The sequence below is a fragment of the Sus scrofa genome, chromosome 14, assembly GCF_054392235.1.
Source record: "Sus scrofa isolate SSC_HxYL_T2T_F1_AM1 chromosome 14, Sscrofa_HxYL_maternal_Yorkshire_Landrace_v2.0, whole genome shotgun sequence".
Taxonomy (NCBI): domain Eukaryota; kingdom Metazoa; phylum Chordata; class Mammalia; order Artiodactyla; family Suidae; genus Sus; species Sus scrofa.
In genome coordinates, this window is record NC_139396.1 from 62,515,606 (window position 1) to 62,533,808 (window position 18,203).

General features: G+C 50.8%; 1 long non-coding RNA gene across 1 annotated transcript in view; it reads right to left on the reverse strand.

Moving 5' to 3' along the window:
* LOC110256742 (uncharacterized) overlaps positions 1–18,203 on the reverse strand; it is a 78,779-nt gene that overhangs the window by 1,779 nt on the left and 58,797 nt on the right. The window contains exons 4-5 of the long non-coding RNA XR_014826965.1: positions 4,344–4,428; positions 3,801–3,852 (exon numbers count right to left, since the gene is read on the reverse strand). This is a non-coding gene — a long non-coding RNA (uncharacterized LOC110256742). The remainder of the gene's footprint in view (positions 1–3,800; positions 3,853–4,343; positions 4,429–18,203) is intronic.

Consider the following 18,203-nt stretch of genomic DNA (forward strand, 5'->3'; position numbering starts at 1 on the left):
GGAGATTTTCTGACTTAGCAGGAGGCCTTGACAAACTGGAGACAGTGGCTGGAAGTGGGAGGTTGTCCTGGGGACCCCCTCAAGGGCGACCCCTCCCCCCAAGGTCATCTCTGCTCTCAGGCCAGCTGGGCCTGGTTCTCTCAGGCTCTGAATGGCAGGGAGATTTCCAGGGGATTAACCCAGGCCGCCCTCCCCACCCCTGGCCTGGAAAGGCCAGCAGGCCCTCTCAAGCCTGCCTGGCAGATCTCCTTTTGTACAAAAAGTTATTGACTTATCAAGGTTAAAATACATCCAGTGCAGGCCAATAAAACAGGGATACCGCAGCATCCTGGCTGTCATGTGCAGCCTGGTTTTCATGGCAACAGGCCCTCTTCTGCACATGAAACGGTTCAGTTGTGCAAAGTTCAGGCGTTACATAAACAGGGAGTTAACAACAGCGGCAGAAATCAATGTCTGGCCAGGCATGGCCTGGGGAGATAGCATTGATTGGGCCTTGCCGTCGATAGGCTGGGTCCCTGTTTCCTGCCCAGTTGCCTTGGGCTCCCTCCCCATGGCCCCAGCCTCTGGCTCAGACCCAGGGAGCTCCAGGAAGGTGCCTCCGCCCTTGCCCCAGAGCCCCTTTCTGGCTGGGATCCAGCAGGGAGGGGATCTGCTAAGCTGTCTGCAGCCGTTTTGTAAACCATTATTGCTCGGAGACGCCATTCCATGCCTTAAAATATGTTCACGCCATTGTTAATGGAGAAAGCATCCCTTCGCCTTTTAAGCTGTCCTTGTGACAAGGAACAATCCCACTGTCTCTGTGTTTAGCCATCAAAACCGCCCATACATCAAGATGGGACCTAAGGGGGTGAAACAGACCAGGATAAGAAATTAAAGTGGCTGTGCAGCCTGGGGTAAGTCACTTCACCTCTCTGAGCCTTGGCTTTCTGCTTTCCAAAATGGCAAGCATAACAGCCCCAACTTCATGGGTACAGGGAGGAAGAAATCAGGGGACACAGGCGAAGTCCCTAGTTTAGGGCCAGTGTTGAAAAACTAACGCTCTGTGTCCCTCTTTTACTGCAGATTCTAGAAGACACCCTGACAGAGCAGAGAAGGGCAGAGAACTAGAGAGTGATATTTGGGTTCAAATCCCACCTCCAATGTTACCTGTGTGACCTTGGCGAGTCACATCACCACTCTGAGCCTGGGCCCTCATTCCCTGACATGAAATGGGGAAAGTGCCTTTGCCAGAGTGAAGGGTGAATGGAAGGAACTCACCCACGCGAATGTTCTGGGCAAACAGACAGTGCCCAGTAAAGATCTTTCACATCCGATCCTTCCTCCAGGGGTCCAAGGTCAGATCTACCCGCCCTCCCCAGATGGAAACTCTCACGGGCTTTCTCTCTGGAAACAGAGGGTTCCAGGGGAAAGAGTTGTTTGTTTCACTTACTGGAAGATTCTTAAGGACAGGGGGCTGGTCTTATTCATCATTATTGGATCAAGAATTGGCACAGAACCTAGGTATACAGCAAGAGCTCCGTACATGTGTGTTGAGCAAAGTTAAACTCCCCTGGAGAGCTGGGTGGGCAGGGGGGTAGCTCGGAGACAAGAGGCGACTAGGATGATTTAAGATGGCTGGGGGCAGGGGGGCTTCTAGCCACGCTGGGTATGGCAGAGAGGGCCAACTCAGCGCTGAAATTCACACCCCCTTCCCTGGGTGAAATGCACTCAGGAAAATAGCTGAGAGCAATATTTCCAGGCATGGCTGAATAGCTTTTCCCAATGAGATGTGAGCAGATATGCTGCAAGGAGTGAATGTGCCTTTTCTCTATAAGCTTTCTCTCCTGCCTTAAGGCAGATGATCAATCGTTTTAGGTCAGGACAGGGCCAAAGATGTTTGGAGCCTGGGTCCCTAAATCACTTGTGGAGGAAATCTGCCCATCTGTTGACCAACAACACAGGCTCTGAACTGTTAGGTGAGAAATGAACCTCTGTTGAGTTTATGCCCCTAAGATACGGGGGTCTATTTGTTACAGCAGCTGGTGTTGCCATCACGAATTCGCAGGGCTTCCTGGGAAGGACTCAGACCCACTCCTTCCCCCAGCACAGTCCTGAGTCATAGAATTTTGCAGAGCTGTGAAGGGGTCCTTATTTGATAAGGGAAGTGTGGTAGAATATTAATGGTAGAATCTGGGTGGTGGATATTTGAGTGTTCATTGGAAATGTCTTTAAACTTTGCTGTGGGTTTGAAATGTTTCATAATAAAATGATTGAAAAAATATCTATGCCTATATTTTCAAAATCTTTCTAGGAACCTTAGGGTGTTAGAAAGATGCCTCAGGGACCACTAATAAGTGGTGGGGGTGGACAGAGGGAGCGGGAAAAGACAGAGCTCTGGGGTTCACACTCTACAACTCGCCTCACCAATTTCAACCAAAGCACATTCAATTTCATCTCTTTTTCATCTCGGTGCTCAGTGCATGATTTAATTAAAAAAAAAAATGCTTTCCACTGTTCCAACAATAAAGGTTTGAAAACCATTGTGTTCTGCCCTCTCATGTGGCCGATGGGAAAGTGAAGTCCAGAGAAGGGAAGGGACTTGCTCCAGGTCACACAACGAGCCAATGGCTGAGCAGGAATTCAAACCCAAGTCTCCTGGTGCCCAGGGTAGAGTTTTTCTCCATGGTTTTCTGGAGGGTCTCTGGGGGTCTCGACGCTGGAGGCTGCTGGGAGGCAAGTAGGGAGCCAGAGCCCTCTGCCTTTAGCTGTCATATGTTGGGCTCCAAGGTATTTGACCAAATGGTCCTAAAAGTGGGGAGTGGCTGTCCTAAAATGGTCCCAAATGGTCCTAAAAATGGGTGAGGACTTTGGTGGGGCCAAGTGTTTCTAGGAATGGGACCTTCCCCCTCCATCCCACCACTGCCCCCTTCCCTGTAGTTGTGGTGGGAAGATGGATGGGGGGAGCCAGGGCTGGGACAGACCACTGGGGAATGATGGATATGGTCCCCAACCAGAAGTCCCCAGGGTCATCTGGGGTCATGAGCAGAGGTGAGAGGTCACCTGGCTGGGGCCTGTGAGTCATCAAAGGACAGGGACAAGGAGTTGGCCTAGAGGTCCAAGGGCTGGTGATGAAGGGGTGGGAGGTGAACCTGGAACTCCTCGAGTACTAGCTGTATCATTCATTCATTCCATGACCCCAGTGTGCCAGGTCCTAGCTGGGTGCTGGAGGCTCCAGGATAAGCAGGCATCATTCCTTCGGGGGTGGGGGGCAAGTGGAAAGTAAAGAACAGCACCACCTCGCCCTACCTGTAGCAAAAGACCAGCCATGTGACCTTGGAAAGGTCCCATCATCCCTCTGAGCTTCAGTTTCCCCATCCAGAAAATGAGGATATCTGTAGTTCCAAACTGACAACGTATGTGACACTTTTGGCACAGAGCTCAGTGGGGAGAAATGATGGCTCTCTTCCCCAGAATTCCAACTGAAAGAGAAGAGACGGGGAGTTCTTGTCGTGGCTCAATGGTTAATGAACCAACTAGTATAATTGTGGACCAGGGTTGGATCCCTGGCCTCGCTCAATGGGTTAAGGACCCGGCGTTGCCGTGGACTGTGGTGTAGGTCACAGATGAGACTTGGATCCTGTGTTGCTGTGGCTGTGGCTGTGGCCAGCAGCTACAGCTCTGATTGGACCCCTAGCCTGGGAACCTCCGTATGCAATGGGTGCGGCCTAAAAAAGACCAAAAAAAAAAAAAAAAAAAAGAGAGAGAGAGAGAGAAGAGAAGGGCTCCCTTATCCCATCTGGCCTGTTTCTGGTAAGACTTACCAGCTGTGTGATGGTGGGCCAGTCACTCCCCTTTCTGGGCCTTGGTTTTCTCCTCCGTAAAATAAGCATAATAACAAGAGCAACTGCTTTATCTAATGGTTAGGAGGTCGCATTGAGGTGTCAAGGAGTTAATATTCGAAAGTATTTAGACCAGTGCCTGGTCCACAGCTAACACTCAGTGAATGCTAACCTTCGCTATTAGGGCTATGGTGGATTCTGAGTCTGTCAAAGCAGTGGTGACGCTATTGGTGAATATTGACCTAGTGCTAGTAGAGGACTGGTGATCCTCTAAACCCAGTCTGTGCCTGTGTGCCAAGTCTGGCCCAGCCGGGGGAAATGCCTGGGGCACTGGCATGGATTAGTTTTGCTATCCCATCTGGGTTCGATGAGAACAGTGATGCAATTGATTGGCGATGCCTGCCGTGGGCATGGGAGGGGAGAGTGAAGGGGGCACATCCTCTATTAGCCATTCCTGTTGCCGGCCCAATCCCTCCCCTTGCAGAGATGGGGAAATGAAGGCTTGGAGAAGAAAACAAGACTTACTCAAGGCCACACAGGCAGTCACAGACTGGGCTCTTCTTCCTGCCTCCCCGATTCCTTGCTGAGCCCTGGTCTATGTCATTTCATCCTGTGGAGAAAAGTCATTATTTCTCCATTACATTTCCCAGCCTGTTTTCTGGAAGGGAGTTAATTGATTTAAACTTTTCCAGGATGATTCTCCCTCCTCCCCTCCCCTGGGCCCCCGATTCTATTATCGCTCTGCCTCTCGGAAATGAGTAGGTGGCATCTGCTAGGACGGGCACAGGGGTCTCTAGGTGGGGGCCTCCGAGCGGGTCTGGAGTGTGTGGACCTTGCCTGGGGCTGGGTCTTCTGGGGACCTCCACATTTAATGACAGGAATGCACCAGGACTCACAGGTGTGGTATTCTTATCCTCAGAGGGGCTGTGCTCTGTGCTACGGGCAGCTCAGAGCACTCACTGGCTCTTCACATCCGTCCAACTTACTGAAGGGGAAACCAAGGCACAGGCATGGTCCCAGGGCTTAGATTCAAACTCAAGACCCCCTGGCCCCAATTTCTTTACTCTCTACTATTAATATCATTCCTCCTTGGCTTCGTAAAATTTGGGTCACCCCAAATGCCTTTTCAGATTCTCACTCCAGTCCTGTGAACTTGGCCAAGGGTTGATCATCGATACCCATTGGATAAATGAGAAAACTGAGGTAAAAAGTTAGGGGAGTGATTGATCCTGAGTCACATAGCCAGGGAGGCCAAGGGTCTGTCCTTTGTCCCTACAGGGAAGAAGCAGGACAAGAGAGGCTCAGAGTGGGGCTGGCCACGAGGGTCCTCTTGGCCGATTCATCTTCCAAGCTGAAATATTTATTTACGCACCCCATTTAATCAGGATAGGCTGTAATTAGCGGCAGATTTGTACCTCCTGCCTGTGGTATTATTTATTTCAGGTTCCGGGCGGCCACCTCCCTGGGCCATGTGTGCACTGGGCCTGGATTTCAATCAGATGGGGCCAGCAGAGCTGTCCCCAGGGACCTCGTGCAGGGATGCCCCTCTCGGAATGATAAATGAGCCCACAGACAGCAGAAATGCTGCCCAGCTGCTCCGGGGAGGGAGAGGCTGGCGTGCATGGGGTGGCAAAGGGGATGTTCTCACCCATCCCAAGATCCTGTCACTGAGGAACTCCCCCTCCCCCAGTGCCACACAATAGGCTGGCAGTCCCCCAACCAGAAATGGACAAGTGAGATGGTCCCGTGCAGGCCCCCTGCAGTCCTGCTTCTAGAATCGTAAGGCTGGAAGGAACTCAGAAGGGCTGCCAGTCCCTGTAGTGGTCTGCCAGTCTTTGTAGCTGTCTGTCTGTCTTGGGAAAGGCTTTTACATCAGCATTGCTCAGCTTTGACTGTGGGGCACACCGGATTCTGTTCACAGTCCCTGTGGCTGAGAAGTTCCTGCTACTATTGAACGCTTGTTAAGGTAAAAGCATTTGCAGCTCTGTCCCCTAGGTGATCCCATGAATGACATTCTGTCACTGTCAAGAGGAGGTGGAAGATATGGGAAGGGCGGGGAGTGTGGGCAGGGGTTCTTTGGATGCTGGAGGGAGTGGAAGAGAAAAAAAACCCTAAACTTTATTGAGGCCTCCTGTGCTAAGACCTTTATCTGTGTTTGGGTGAATTTTTTATTTTTATGGCCACATCTGTGGCATATGGAAGTTCCTGGGCCAGGGACTGAATCCCAGCTGAAGCTTTGACCTGTGCTACGGTTGTGGCAATGCTGGATCTTTAAGCCACTGTGCTGGGCCAGGGATTGAACCCGTATTTCTGCAGTGACCTGAGCTTCTGTAGTCAGATCCTTAACTTGCTATACCACAGCAGGAACTCCTGGGTGAGTTTTTTTATTTTATCTTTTTATTTTTTTGTCTTTTTAGAGCCACACCCACGGCATATGGAGGTTCCCAAGCTAGAGGTCGAATCAGAGCCACAGCTGCCAGCCTACACCACCCCCACAGCAACACATGATCCGAGTCGTGCCTGTGACCTACACCACAGCTTACGGCAATGCCATATCTCTAACCCACTGAGGGAGGCCAGGGATTGAACCTGTGTCCTCATGGATACTAGTCAGGTTCTTTAACTACTGAGCCACAACGGGAACTCCAATTGGGTAAGTTATTTAATCTTTTGGTTCCTCTGTTTGCTCAACTGTAGAATGGGGGTGATATCTCCCGAGATTGCTATGAAGATTAAAAGAATTAATACACGCAGAGTCCCTGAAAGTAGCCGACACACAGTCGGTGCTCAGTAATCATGCACTCTTGTTCTTATTTGGTGGTTGATTCTTACTGGAACCTGGCATGTCAGATCCCCGCCATTTTACAGATGAGGAAACTGAGGCCAAACCTTGCTCATCATCCTTTTCTAGACGAGAGAACCAAGGCTTGGGATGCCAGGGAGCCCTTGAGGGCTGCCCCCTGCATGGCGAGGGCTCAGCTCTTCCTCCAGAAAGTGGGGACCTAGGTCCTGACCTTTCTGGGTGTTTGGGAATCAAGTGATGGCATGTCTGGGAGGCACCCAGAGGGGCCCGGCAGGAAGAGGGGCCCAGTCGGGCATTGGAAGCCCATCCTCTGGGCCCAGAGGAGCTGGGTCCTGGGGTTGGTTCACAGGCATTCGAGGCGAATGTTTCTCGGGTTGAGAAATGATCACAGCGAAGCAGGCACAGCTCCCATGGGTCCACTGCCAATTAGGCCAGATGCCCGCAGGGACATCCCATTGTCCCTGGCCTAGTTGGGACGGGGTTTGTGGCTGAGCCTCCCCCAGGCACCGCTGCTTCCAGGCCAGCTACCCTAATGAGGTCAGTGAGAGACATGGCTGTAACAGGTGTGTGAGATCACTTCATCGGGGTCTCATTTTGCAGATAAGGAAACTGAGACTCAGCGGGGAGAAGTGACTTGCTGATGACCAGTTCCCCGGTGCCCACATCCACCAAGATGGTCCAGCTCCAAAGTGTCTCTGCAGGTGGCCTTGATCAAGTTCCTCAGCCCCTCTGAGCCTCCCTTGCATCTGGTGCCATAATGGGAATAATAGCAGCTGGGGGTGGGGGCGGGGCCCAGTGAAGGTGAGGATCACGTGGTGCTGGACACACCTGCAGCTCAGAGGATGCTGATCTTGAAACAGAGGAGTGCTGTGCGAGGGTCCCTTCTGTGTCTGCATCCTGTGCCCTCTCAACATTTCCAGGCTCTTCTCTCTGCCTGAAATGTCCTTCCTGGCCCCGCTTTCGAGGCTGACTTTTACTCATTGTTTGCACCCCAGCTCAGTTGGCACCTCTACCGCAAATCGCTCACTGCTCCTCCTCCGCGTACAGGTTGAACCCCACCCCTGCGCTCCCAGCCTGGCCCTGACCACTCTGGACTGTGCCTGCCTCCTCACTATCAGCTCCGCATGGCAGGGGCCCCGGTTATCCGGCAGTGCTGGCGTCCAGCGTGGGGTCTGGCACGTGGCAGGTGCTAATAAACGTTTGACCAGTGACTCACTCGCTGCCTGAATGCCGGAACTCCTGAATGAAATTCACCAGCATGCTGATACGGCCTGAATGAATGTTTGTGTCCTCCCCAAATTCATATGTTGAAAACCCAAGGTCCAAGATGATGGTATTTGGAGGTGGGGTCTTTGGGAGGTGATGAGGTCATGACGCAGAGCCCTCGCGAATGGGATTAGTGCCCTCATAAAAGAGGCCCCAGAGTTCCTTGGTGGCCTAGTGGCTGGGGACTCGGTGTTGCCACTGCTGTAGCTCAAGTTGACTCCCTAGCCTGGGAACTTCCACCTGCCCTGGGTGTGGCTAAAAAATCAATCAATAAAAGAGCCCCCAGATCCCTGGCCTGTTTAGCCCTGTGAGAGAGAAGTCCGCAGCCTGAAAGAGCGCCCTCTCCTGACCAGAACTGTGAGAAATAAACTGTAGAATAATACTAGAATAATAATAAACTCCAGAACTGTGAGAAATAAACTATATACCACTCAGACAGTAGCGTTACAGCAGCCCCAGTGGACTAAGACAGGTGCCCACCCACCCTGGCTCCCCAACCCTCATCCTTCTCAGAGAACCAGGAAGCTGGCAGCTTGGTGGCAGCAGCTAAATTTGCATCCCCGGTAACAGGAGCTGCCCAGATGTAAAACCAGGTTCTCACTTCTGGGAGCGCACTTGCTTTGTCCAGAATGGCTGGGTCAGGTGGATGCTGTTGGGGAGAAACCAGCTTTGGGTGGCCCACCTTTGGGTCTCCCACAGGGGCAGTAGAAGAGGCTGGTCTGGAATTGGCCAGGCCCGGGTTCCAATTCCAGCCCTGGCACCATCCAGCCAGGTGATCACAGGCAAATGCCTTCACCACTCAGGGCCATTTCTCATCTATGAAGTGGACGTGCTGTCACCTGAAAGCGGCTGTGCGTGTTTCAGAAAGGCCCTCAGATGGGGCAGGGGGCTTTATGGCCCCAAGAAAGGGCCCCCAGCTCCCAGTGTGCTGGGTGTACAGACCCTACCAATCCTATCCTCCCTCCTACACTGATGCTGAGCTCTCCCTCTGGAAATTTCCACTGTGAGAAGAGCCAAAAGCATCCACCAGCATTTACCGAGCACCTACTATAGTCCAGGGCCTTGATCTTCTTGTACACCCTGGAGCCTCCCCACTGTGCCCATTTTACAGATGCAGAAATTGAGGCTCAGAGAGGGAGGACAAGGGCCCAAAGGCACACAGCTGGGAAGGGCTGGACACAAGATTTAAACTCACATCCCCCTGGCTCTGGAAACAGCCTTTCCTTGGACGATGGCTCGTGGCCCCTATGACTGTGCAGAAAAAACCCACCTCCCAACTGGGACTCGCAGATATGAGGGTAGAAAGGGAAGTTATTTGAGGGGGAGTGGGAGCCTGATAAAGAAAAGAAGCCCCCTTCTTTTATTAATAATAATTATTACTATTAATCTGTCTAATAATAACACGTTTCAAAACTTTACCACATGCCATGCCCACCGAGGACTCCCAACCACTCTTTTAGGACATGTTCAAAGTGTATCCCCATTGTACAGATGAAGAAACTGAGTCTCAGAGAGGTGACGTGATTTTCTGGAAGTTGCTGAGCTTGGAAGTGGCAGTGATGTGATTTGAACCCCAGCAATGCCAAAGCTCCTTGGCCAGGGTCCTTGCACAGAGATAACATCAGGGAATGTCTGTGGGTTTTTTTGTTTGTTTTTTTTTTGGTCTTTTTTTTTTTTTTTTTTTTTTTTTTTTTTTGCTATTTCTTCCGGCCGCTCCTGCGGCATATGGAGGTTCCCAGGCTAGGGGTCGAATAGGAGCTGTAGCCACTGGCCTACACCAGAGCCACAGCAACGCGGGATCCGAGCCACGTCTGCAACCTACACCACAGCTCACGGCAACGCTGGATCCTTAACCCACTGAGCAAGGCCAGGGATCGAACCCGCAACCTCATGGTTCCTAGTCGGATTCGTTAACCACTGTGCCATGACGGGAACTCCATCAGGAAATGTCTGTTGATTGACTGATTGATAGAACGAATGAGAGACGAAATGATTTACTGAGCGAATGGCCAGTTCTAGGATGCCTGCTGGGGGCTGGCAGGGGGCTGGAGAGGGTGCATCAAATCCAACCCAGGCTGCCTTCTGACCTCCTACAGGGACTCCAGTCTTTTGCCTCTTGGGGTTGGGGGTGGGTGGTTATCCAGTGGGCAGATCAGGGGTGGGGGCTGAACTCTCTCCAGCCTCTGTCCTGCCCCCCAGTGCTCACACTCTTGGTGACTTATTGTTTAACTTTACAAGCCCCTTGGCTTTTATGAGGGTTATTTATAAAGCTCTGGGCTTTGATCCACAGCATAAAAAAAGCAAACTCCTCTGTCTGAAAATGTCAATGAGGATTAGGGGAGCCTTTGAAGTCCCCTCCCTGCAGGCAGCACCCTCCCAGCTTCCCTTCCAAAGGGCCTCCACGCCTGGGAGCCCCAGCAGGGCCGGAGGGGCCCTCCTTTGGGGTGGAAGTGGCCCCTAGGCAGATGAGTGACAGGTAGGGGTCCCCTCCCCCTGGAGCGTTCCACCCAGATGGGCACTCTCCCAATTCCAGGCAGGACTGGGACTCCCTGTTCTCCAGATGTTGGCAACATTTGTCTCTCATGTTTATGGACAGCCAGAGGCAGCTATCTTGTGTCCCTGAACCCAGCAGTAGGGACTATGGGGTTTTAAAGAATGGATTATTATTACTGGCTTGTGGGGAGGGAGTGGGCAGGGAATGTAAGCAGCCAGGTGAACAAGAAAGAAGAGCTCTTTCTCTTTTCTTCTGGCCTCGCCCCTGGCATGGGGAAGTGCCAGGCCAGGGATGGAAGCTGTAACATAGCAGTGAAAACATCAGCTCCCTAACCCATAAGACCACCAGGGAACTCCAAGAAGAGCTCTTAGTGAGGCAGGCGGCTATCCCTTCCTCCTCTCCTTGGGGTCTAACCTTCTACTCTGCCTTATAGGGAGAGACCCCCTCGTTTGTCTCCTTTCTATCAGGTGACAGCTGGAGGGGCTTATTTATTTTCATTTTTTTGTCTTTTTAGGGCCGCACCCGCAGCATATGGAAGGTCCCAGGCTGCAGGTAGAATTGGAGCTACAGCTGCTGGCCTATACCACAGCCACAGCAATGCAGGATCCGAGCCGCATCTGCGACCTACACCACAGCTCATGGCAATGCTGGATCCTTAACCCACTGAGCGAGGCCAGGGATTGAACCTGCATCCTCACGGATATTATGTCAGGTTCTTAACCTGCTGAGCCACAATGGGAACTCCCAGAGGGGTTAGCTCATGGGGACTGTGAAGAGAGGGACCCGATAGTCCAGAGAAGCAGCCGTGTTCTCTGCACACACACCCCCCCCAACCTGGCTCCTCTCCAACATTCACTGTGGCCTGGCCACTTCCTAGGATGCCTCCTCTCTCATTCTCTGGATCTTACCGGACCTCCAAGCAACTCAGTAGCCACAGCAGGTGAGGAGGTGAAGTCCCAGCTTGCCCTGCCTCTGAGCTGTGGGATCTTGAGCAAGCCCATGCCCTCTCTGAGCTGCCCTTTCCCTATATCCAAGACAGGGAGCCTCATACCATGCAAGGCTGTGTGGGGATCAAAGGAGGTTGTTCCAGGAGTTCCCTAGTGATGCAGCGGGTCAAGGGATCTGGTGTGGTCACTACTGTGTGCGGGTTCAATCCCTGGCCCGGGAATTACTGCATGCCTCTGGAAAAGGAAGGAGGTCTTTCCTGGAAGCACGTGGAATGCTTGGCAGCTCTAGAAGCAGCCAGTGGTCCCTCCTGCCTCCCTTCTTCAGACTCAGCTTCCTTTCTCAAGGCTCAAAGGAGGCAAAGCTAGGGCCCCAGGGGAGAAGGACCTCAGCCAAGGCTGCCTGCTTGGCGCTCTGCCCAGCTCTCTCCTAGAAGAAAGGCCTGGCCTCAGCTGGTGGAGGAGGTTTGGACTACTGTGACCATCCACAGCGATGGCCTCACTGCCACCTCCTTTACCTGCACCTTCTAAAGGTCACTGACAAGGGATGTGGTTTTTCCTTTCATGAGGCTTTATGGCAATAAAGTGGTAGTGGGGGTGTGCAGGGCAGAGGGCTGTGTGTGTGAGGGTGAGGGACCAGGACAGAGGAGACAAGAATGGAGGAGGTGGGGCCGTGTGAGATGGCATGTGACCAGGAGAGAAATGGTGAGCAAATAAAGACACCTGGTGTGGGAGTTCCCATTGCAACTCAGCAGAAATGAATCTGACTAGTATCCATGAAGATGCAGGTTCGATCCCTGGCCTCACTCAGTGGATTAAGGATACGGCATTGCCATGAGCTGTGGTGTAGGTCACAGATGAGGCTCAGATCAGGCATTGCTGTGGCTTGGCATAGGCCAGCAACTACAGCTCTGATTCGACCCCTAGCCTGGGAATCTCCATATGCTGCAGGTACGGCCCTATAAAGGCCAAAAAAAAAAAAAAAAAAAAAAAAAAAAAAAAAAAAAAGGAGAAAAAAGAAACCTGGTCTGCTCAGACCATGGAGTAGTACTCAGCCGTAGAAAGGAACACTCTTGATGTGAGCAACAACATATGTGAATCTCAAAAAAAATTATGCAATTGCACCTGCTTTGCCATCTGCTAAAAGCTTCCTCTCTCCCTGAGGGCACCCTCCCCACCAGGCCCTTTATCTGGCTAAACTCTCCCTCTCATCCTTCAGAACCAGATCCAAAAGAATACACTGTATGATTTAACATGTATGAAATTTTAAAAGAGGCAAAACTATAGTGGCGGAGAGCTGACTGGTGGTGGCTGGGGGCCAAAGTGTGGGGGATGGGAATTGACCACAAACCCTCAGGAGGAAACGATGGAGGGTGATAGACATGTTTCTTTATCTGGACTGTGGTGTTATTTCCATGATTACATGTGTATAGAAATCATATGCATCCCTGTATACTTGTATACTCATCAAATGCATGTTTAACATCACGAATTTTGTAGTATGTGAGTTACACTTCAGTAAAAGCTAAAAAAATTAAAGTAAAAAAAAACCCCACATGCAAGTAGAAGACAATTCATTGTTATGGAAGACGAAGAAGAAAAAGCAAACGAGTAAAACTAGCGATCTTCATTTCAGCTCCCTGTTTTGTGCATTCAGGCTTTCATTCATTCACTCACTCACTCAACTGATTTTATTTTATTTTATTTGTCTTTTTAGGGCCGCCCCCTCTGCATATGGAAGTTCCCAGGCTAGGGGTCAAATCAGAGCTTCAGCTGCCAGCCTATGCCACAGCCATAGCAACACCAGATCTGAACAGCATCTGTGACTTACACCACAGCTCACGGCAACACCAGATCCTGAACCCACTGAGCGAGGCCAGGGATCGAACCTGCATCCTCATGGATACTGGTCATATTCACTTCCACTGAGCCAAAATGGGAACTCTGACTGTAGCTACTTTAACAAACAAGTGTTTGTGTGTAACTGTCTAGAAACATTTTCTAGATATACTTTGTGGTTAGGTAGTTGTGAACACACAACAGCCTATTCTGCCCATTTTCTCCTGACCCAACAGTCCAGCCTAGAAAGACTTAGGCATGAGTTCACACCTCCTCCATGCTTTTTAAAGGCTGTATAGCAGTTCATTAAACGATGGACCAAATTTATTAAACCTGTCCTCTTTTGACAGACACTTCACTAGGCTCTGCATTTAAAAAAAAAATTACACACAACACTGCTGTGAACATCCTCGTGCCTGCAAGTGGGCTTAGACACAGGGTATATTCCTGTGGGTCAAAGAATCTTTTTGAAAAAAATGTAAATCTCTCAAGTCAGCCTTATTCTCAATATGTGGGGTGTTTTCACCCTTCTCAGAAAGTAGACCCAAATCCCTACTTACGCTGACAAGCTGCAATGTCCTGCTCCTACCAACGCCCCCCCCCCTGCTTCCTCTCACTCTGTGCTCCAGACACACTCATCTCTGCTCTACCACAGGACCTTTGCACCTGCTATGTCATCTACCTGCAAAGCTTTCTTCCTCCTCCTTGTCCCCTTCACCCAGCTGAACTCCCTCTTATTCTTCAGAGTTTATCCTCCAGGAAGCACTTCCTCCTCCAGGGAGCCTTCCCTGATTGCTCTGACTGGACATGTGTCTATTACAGCTTTCAGAGAGCCCCCATTCTTTCAGAGCACTGATGTCCATTTATAAAAAAATTTTTTTTTTGGCTAGGATCCTGTAAACAATGCCTGTCTCCCCATGAGACTGTGAGCTCCACGGGGCAGAGATGGGGTCTTGGATTGGACCCTGGGACCAGGATGGGTGTGCAAGTAGTTGTTTCAGGAATTGATCTCAAGGGAGATGAGTAAGGGCATGGGGGAAGCAGGACAGGGAAGAGGAGGAAGCCAAGCATGGTGCAATTCCAGGCAAAGCCCTATGGAGGGTGACTTCAGCCTGATTGGGACCTTAGGAATGGCGAGTTATCCTGACTCGAGGCAAAGGAGCTGGACTTCCACCTGCATTGTCAGCCACTGGCTAGAAACTGCCCCAGCTTGGGGGCAATGGGGCATATAAACTCCCTGGCTCTGGGCACATGCTCACAATATAGCTGCAGTGGCCTGAGGAGGACAGGTCTTTGAAGGAGTCACAAATGTGGACAAATGGGGGAAAAGCACACAAAAGCTGGGGGAAGGGCATATAGAAATGGTCAAAAAGGCCCCAGTGGCCTGTGACTGCACCCACCCCGAATGAGGTCTTTTTTCTTCACTATCCCAAGCACCCAGCATAGATAGCGCTTGGCACAAAGCGTGCACTCAGGAAAGACTTGGTCAATCAGTGAATGAATGAAAGAATGGACACGAGTGTAAGGATAACATTCGTCCAGTAGCAGACCTAGGCATGGTCAACTAAAACCTGTCACTCACCATCTGCCTCTACAAGGATGAAGTCACTAGCACTATAGCCACTGACCTTTGGCATCTCCTGAAAGGAGCTCAGGGTGAAGATCAGGAAGGAGGTGCTCTGTGCTCTGGGAAAAACTGGCAGAACAGCCCTTCAGAAAGTTAGATATTTTCAGGAGAAGCTTTTTTTTTTTTTTGGTCTCTGTAGAGCCACACCCACAGCATATGTAAGTTCCCAGGCTAGAGGTCAAATAAGAGCTGTAGCTGCCGGCCTACACCACAGCCACAGCAATGTGGGATCCAAGCCATGTCTGTCACCTACACCACAGCTCACAAAAATGCCGGATCCTTAACTCACTGAGCGAGGACAGGGATCGAACCTGCATCCTCATGGATACTAGTCAGGTTTGTTACCACTGAGCCAAGATGGGAACTCCTGAACTCATCAAACTCATCATTTCTTTTCTTTTTCTTTTCTTTTCTTTTTCTTTCTTTCTTTTTTTTTTTTTTTTTTTTTTTTTGTCTTTTTAGGGCCACACCCATGGCATATGCATATGGAAGTTCCCAGGCTAGGGGTCGAATCAGAGCTGTAGCCTCCAGCCTACACCACAGCCACAGCAATGCCAGATCCTTAACCATTGAGCAAGACCAGGGATAGAACCTGCAACCTCATGGTTCCTAGCTGGATTCGTTTCTGTTGCACTATGACGGGAACTCCCAGAACTCATCATTTCTTAATGTTTTACTATTATCTATGCCGTTACGGTTGTTTCCCTCTCTTGTGTCTATATGGTGTAAATACAACATAACTAGTATCTCTCTACCTCTCCCCAATTCCACATTCACCAAAACATTGGTGACTTTGGAATCAGAGTATTGACACCACGGAAATTGGCATGTGCTACAAATAGGGTTTCATTGATCTCATGCTGTTGATTACGCAAACTTAGCAAGTAATGGGAAAAATGTTAACAACACAGATCAAACTCGAAATTGTGTTGTGTTTCTAGCTCTTAAATGTGACTAGCATGCAACATTGAGGAAATATTCTTCCAGGATTCAAAAACCATCATGCAATTCACATCACTGACAATTGAGTGAAGTTCTGACATACATCTCCATTGTCTCACTCTCAGCTCACCCATTAACACTTAAATGAAAATATCAACTATACTTGTTCATCAAATCCAACCCCAGGCTGGCTATTGATACCAGAGCTTCACAAATTTCAGTGAAAGCATTTTTGGAAGAATTAGTTGGCTCCATGAAATTTACAAGAAAGACTATTGTCTGTTTCACTCTTATTTCTAAATTGTGTGCCACACATCAGTATCAATACGATATATATCAATAAAGATGATCGCTATAATTTTTTTGTCCTTTTTTTTTTTTTTTTTTTGCCTTTTCTAGGGCCGCTCGCACTTCATATGGAGGTTCCCAGGCTAGGGGTCCAATCAGAGCTGTAGTCGCCGGCCTATGCCAGAGCCACAGCAACGCAGGATCTGAGCCACATCTGCAACCTACACCACAGCTCACGGCAACACTGGATCCTTAACCCACTGAGCAAGGCCAGGGATCGAACCCTCAACATCATGGTTCCTAGCCGGATTCGTTAACCACTGCGCCACGACGGGAACTCCTGATCGCTATAATTATGAAGACACCCACGCATAACGCATGTACTTTATTTCCCCCCCTCCACCGAGAGCTCAGACTAAGCCACTGTGATTGGCAGACTGGGTGGAATGCAAGGGACAGAGTGCCTGAGAAGTTCAATTTGGGGATGAGGCCCGGTTCAGAGAGTCCAGGAGCCTGAATGCCAAGCTCAGAGAAGGAGATGCCCAGCTCTAAGTTACACAGCCAGGAAGTGGCAGAGTTGAGTTAATCAGAAGGTTGGTGTGGGGCCTGCCCTTCTGTCCTGGGTCCTCTGCTCCCTTCTCCTGCCCAAGGCTCCAGGTCACTGATCTTAGAGGCAGATCTGGGGTCATTTGGGTCTGGGATGTTAACCCAGCCCAGCCCCCAGGATCCATAAGCAGAGGCATTTGTCAGGTCTCTGAGTGCCAATTAGGGGCATGAGCCTGATTAGTCACTGTGGCCTGGCAGATTTGGGGGAATTAATCAGGCCAGAAGTAGTGGCAGGGACGGGGCGGAAGAGAAGGGGAGGGGAGAGGGGAGCAGGGGGCTGTGTCCCCAGGAGCCCGGTGATCCATCCTTACAAGTGGATTTCAGGCCTGCTCCTGGGAGATGCCATTGGTGGAGAAGGAAGGGGAGCAGATATTCTGGGGGACCCGGAGGGCCTGTCCACTCTTCTTTAGAAAGATTGTACAGGTTTTTGATGGAGGTGGCTCAGGAAATGACCACAGATGGGGCCCTGACTCCCATGGCTGGATTTCAGAGGTCAGATGCAGGTGGGAGATGGGACCCGGGTGCCACAGCAGGGGAGGCTCCAGGGCAACTGGGTCCCCACCCCCTTCCTCCCCAGCCCCACTTGCCTGGGAAAATGTCAGGGATTGTCTCTCAGCTGCTGAGGCTGGGCTGGCTCGTCCTGGCAGGGGGACCCCATGGGATCTGGCCTCAGCAGTGTCCTCTTAGCAGCCAGGCAGTATTTCTCAGCTCCTGCCAGTGTGTTTCCCTTTAAAATGTGTTTCCTCCAGGATTGCTGGGAGCCCATCTGGGGGCTTTGTTGGAGTTAGAAAAGGTAGCCCTGCTCTGGGCAGACACAGGAGGCAAAAGCACCCTCTGGGTACCAAAAGGCTACACTTTCCCCAGGCCCTTGGTTCAAGACCCAGCTAATGGACCGCAAACTGAATTTCAGATGGATTCCACCCTCAATCACATTCCCTCAAGCAGGTGCCCCTGGCAGGGGTGGGGGAGGGAGGCCCAACCTGAAACAGTGTATCCTGCAGTCCTATCCCCATCTTCAGACCCCAGGGACTGCCTCAGTCCCCTGTGACTCCATGGAAAGAGCAAGGGCTCCTGAACCAACAAGCTCCATATCCAAATTCCAGCACTGCCTCTAGCTCTGTGTGGGCTCTCCCCCTTTCCTCTCTGGCCTCAGTTTCCTCATCTCTAAAATGGGGACAATAATAGGTCTTCCATCCCAGGTTTCAGAGATGACACAAGTAGATGACACAAGCAGCCACGTGTGGCCCCGCCTATGTGCTCAATACCCACCTGGGCTTTATTGCCTGGTTCCAGCCCAGGTCCTCCACTGCACCCTCCTAAGAACCAGGCCCGATCATCTCCATCCCTGCAGCAGAAGACCTGAGGACCTAGGAATCTTGAGCTAAGGAGGCAGACACCAGGAGACCAGATCCAGCCCTCAGAGCAGTGGTCCTTGGCTTTTGAGAGTCAGGATCCCCTCTGGGTATTTGATAGAAACTATGGGGAGTTTGCATTGTGGCTCAGTGGGTTAAGAACCTGATATAGTGTCCATGAAGATGGAATTTGATCCCTGGCCTCACTCAGTGGGTTGAGGAAC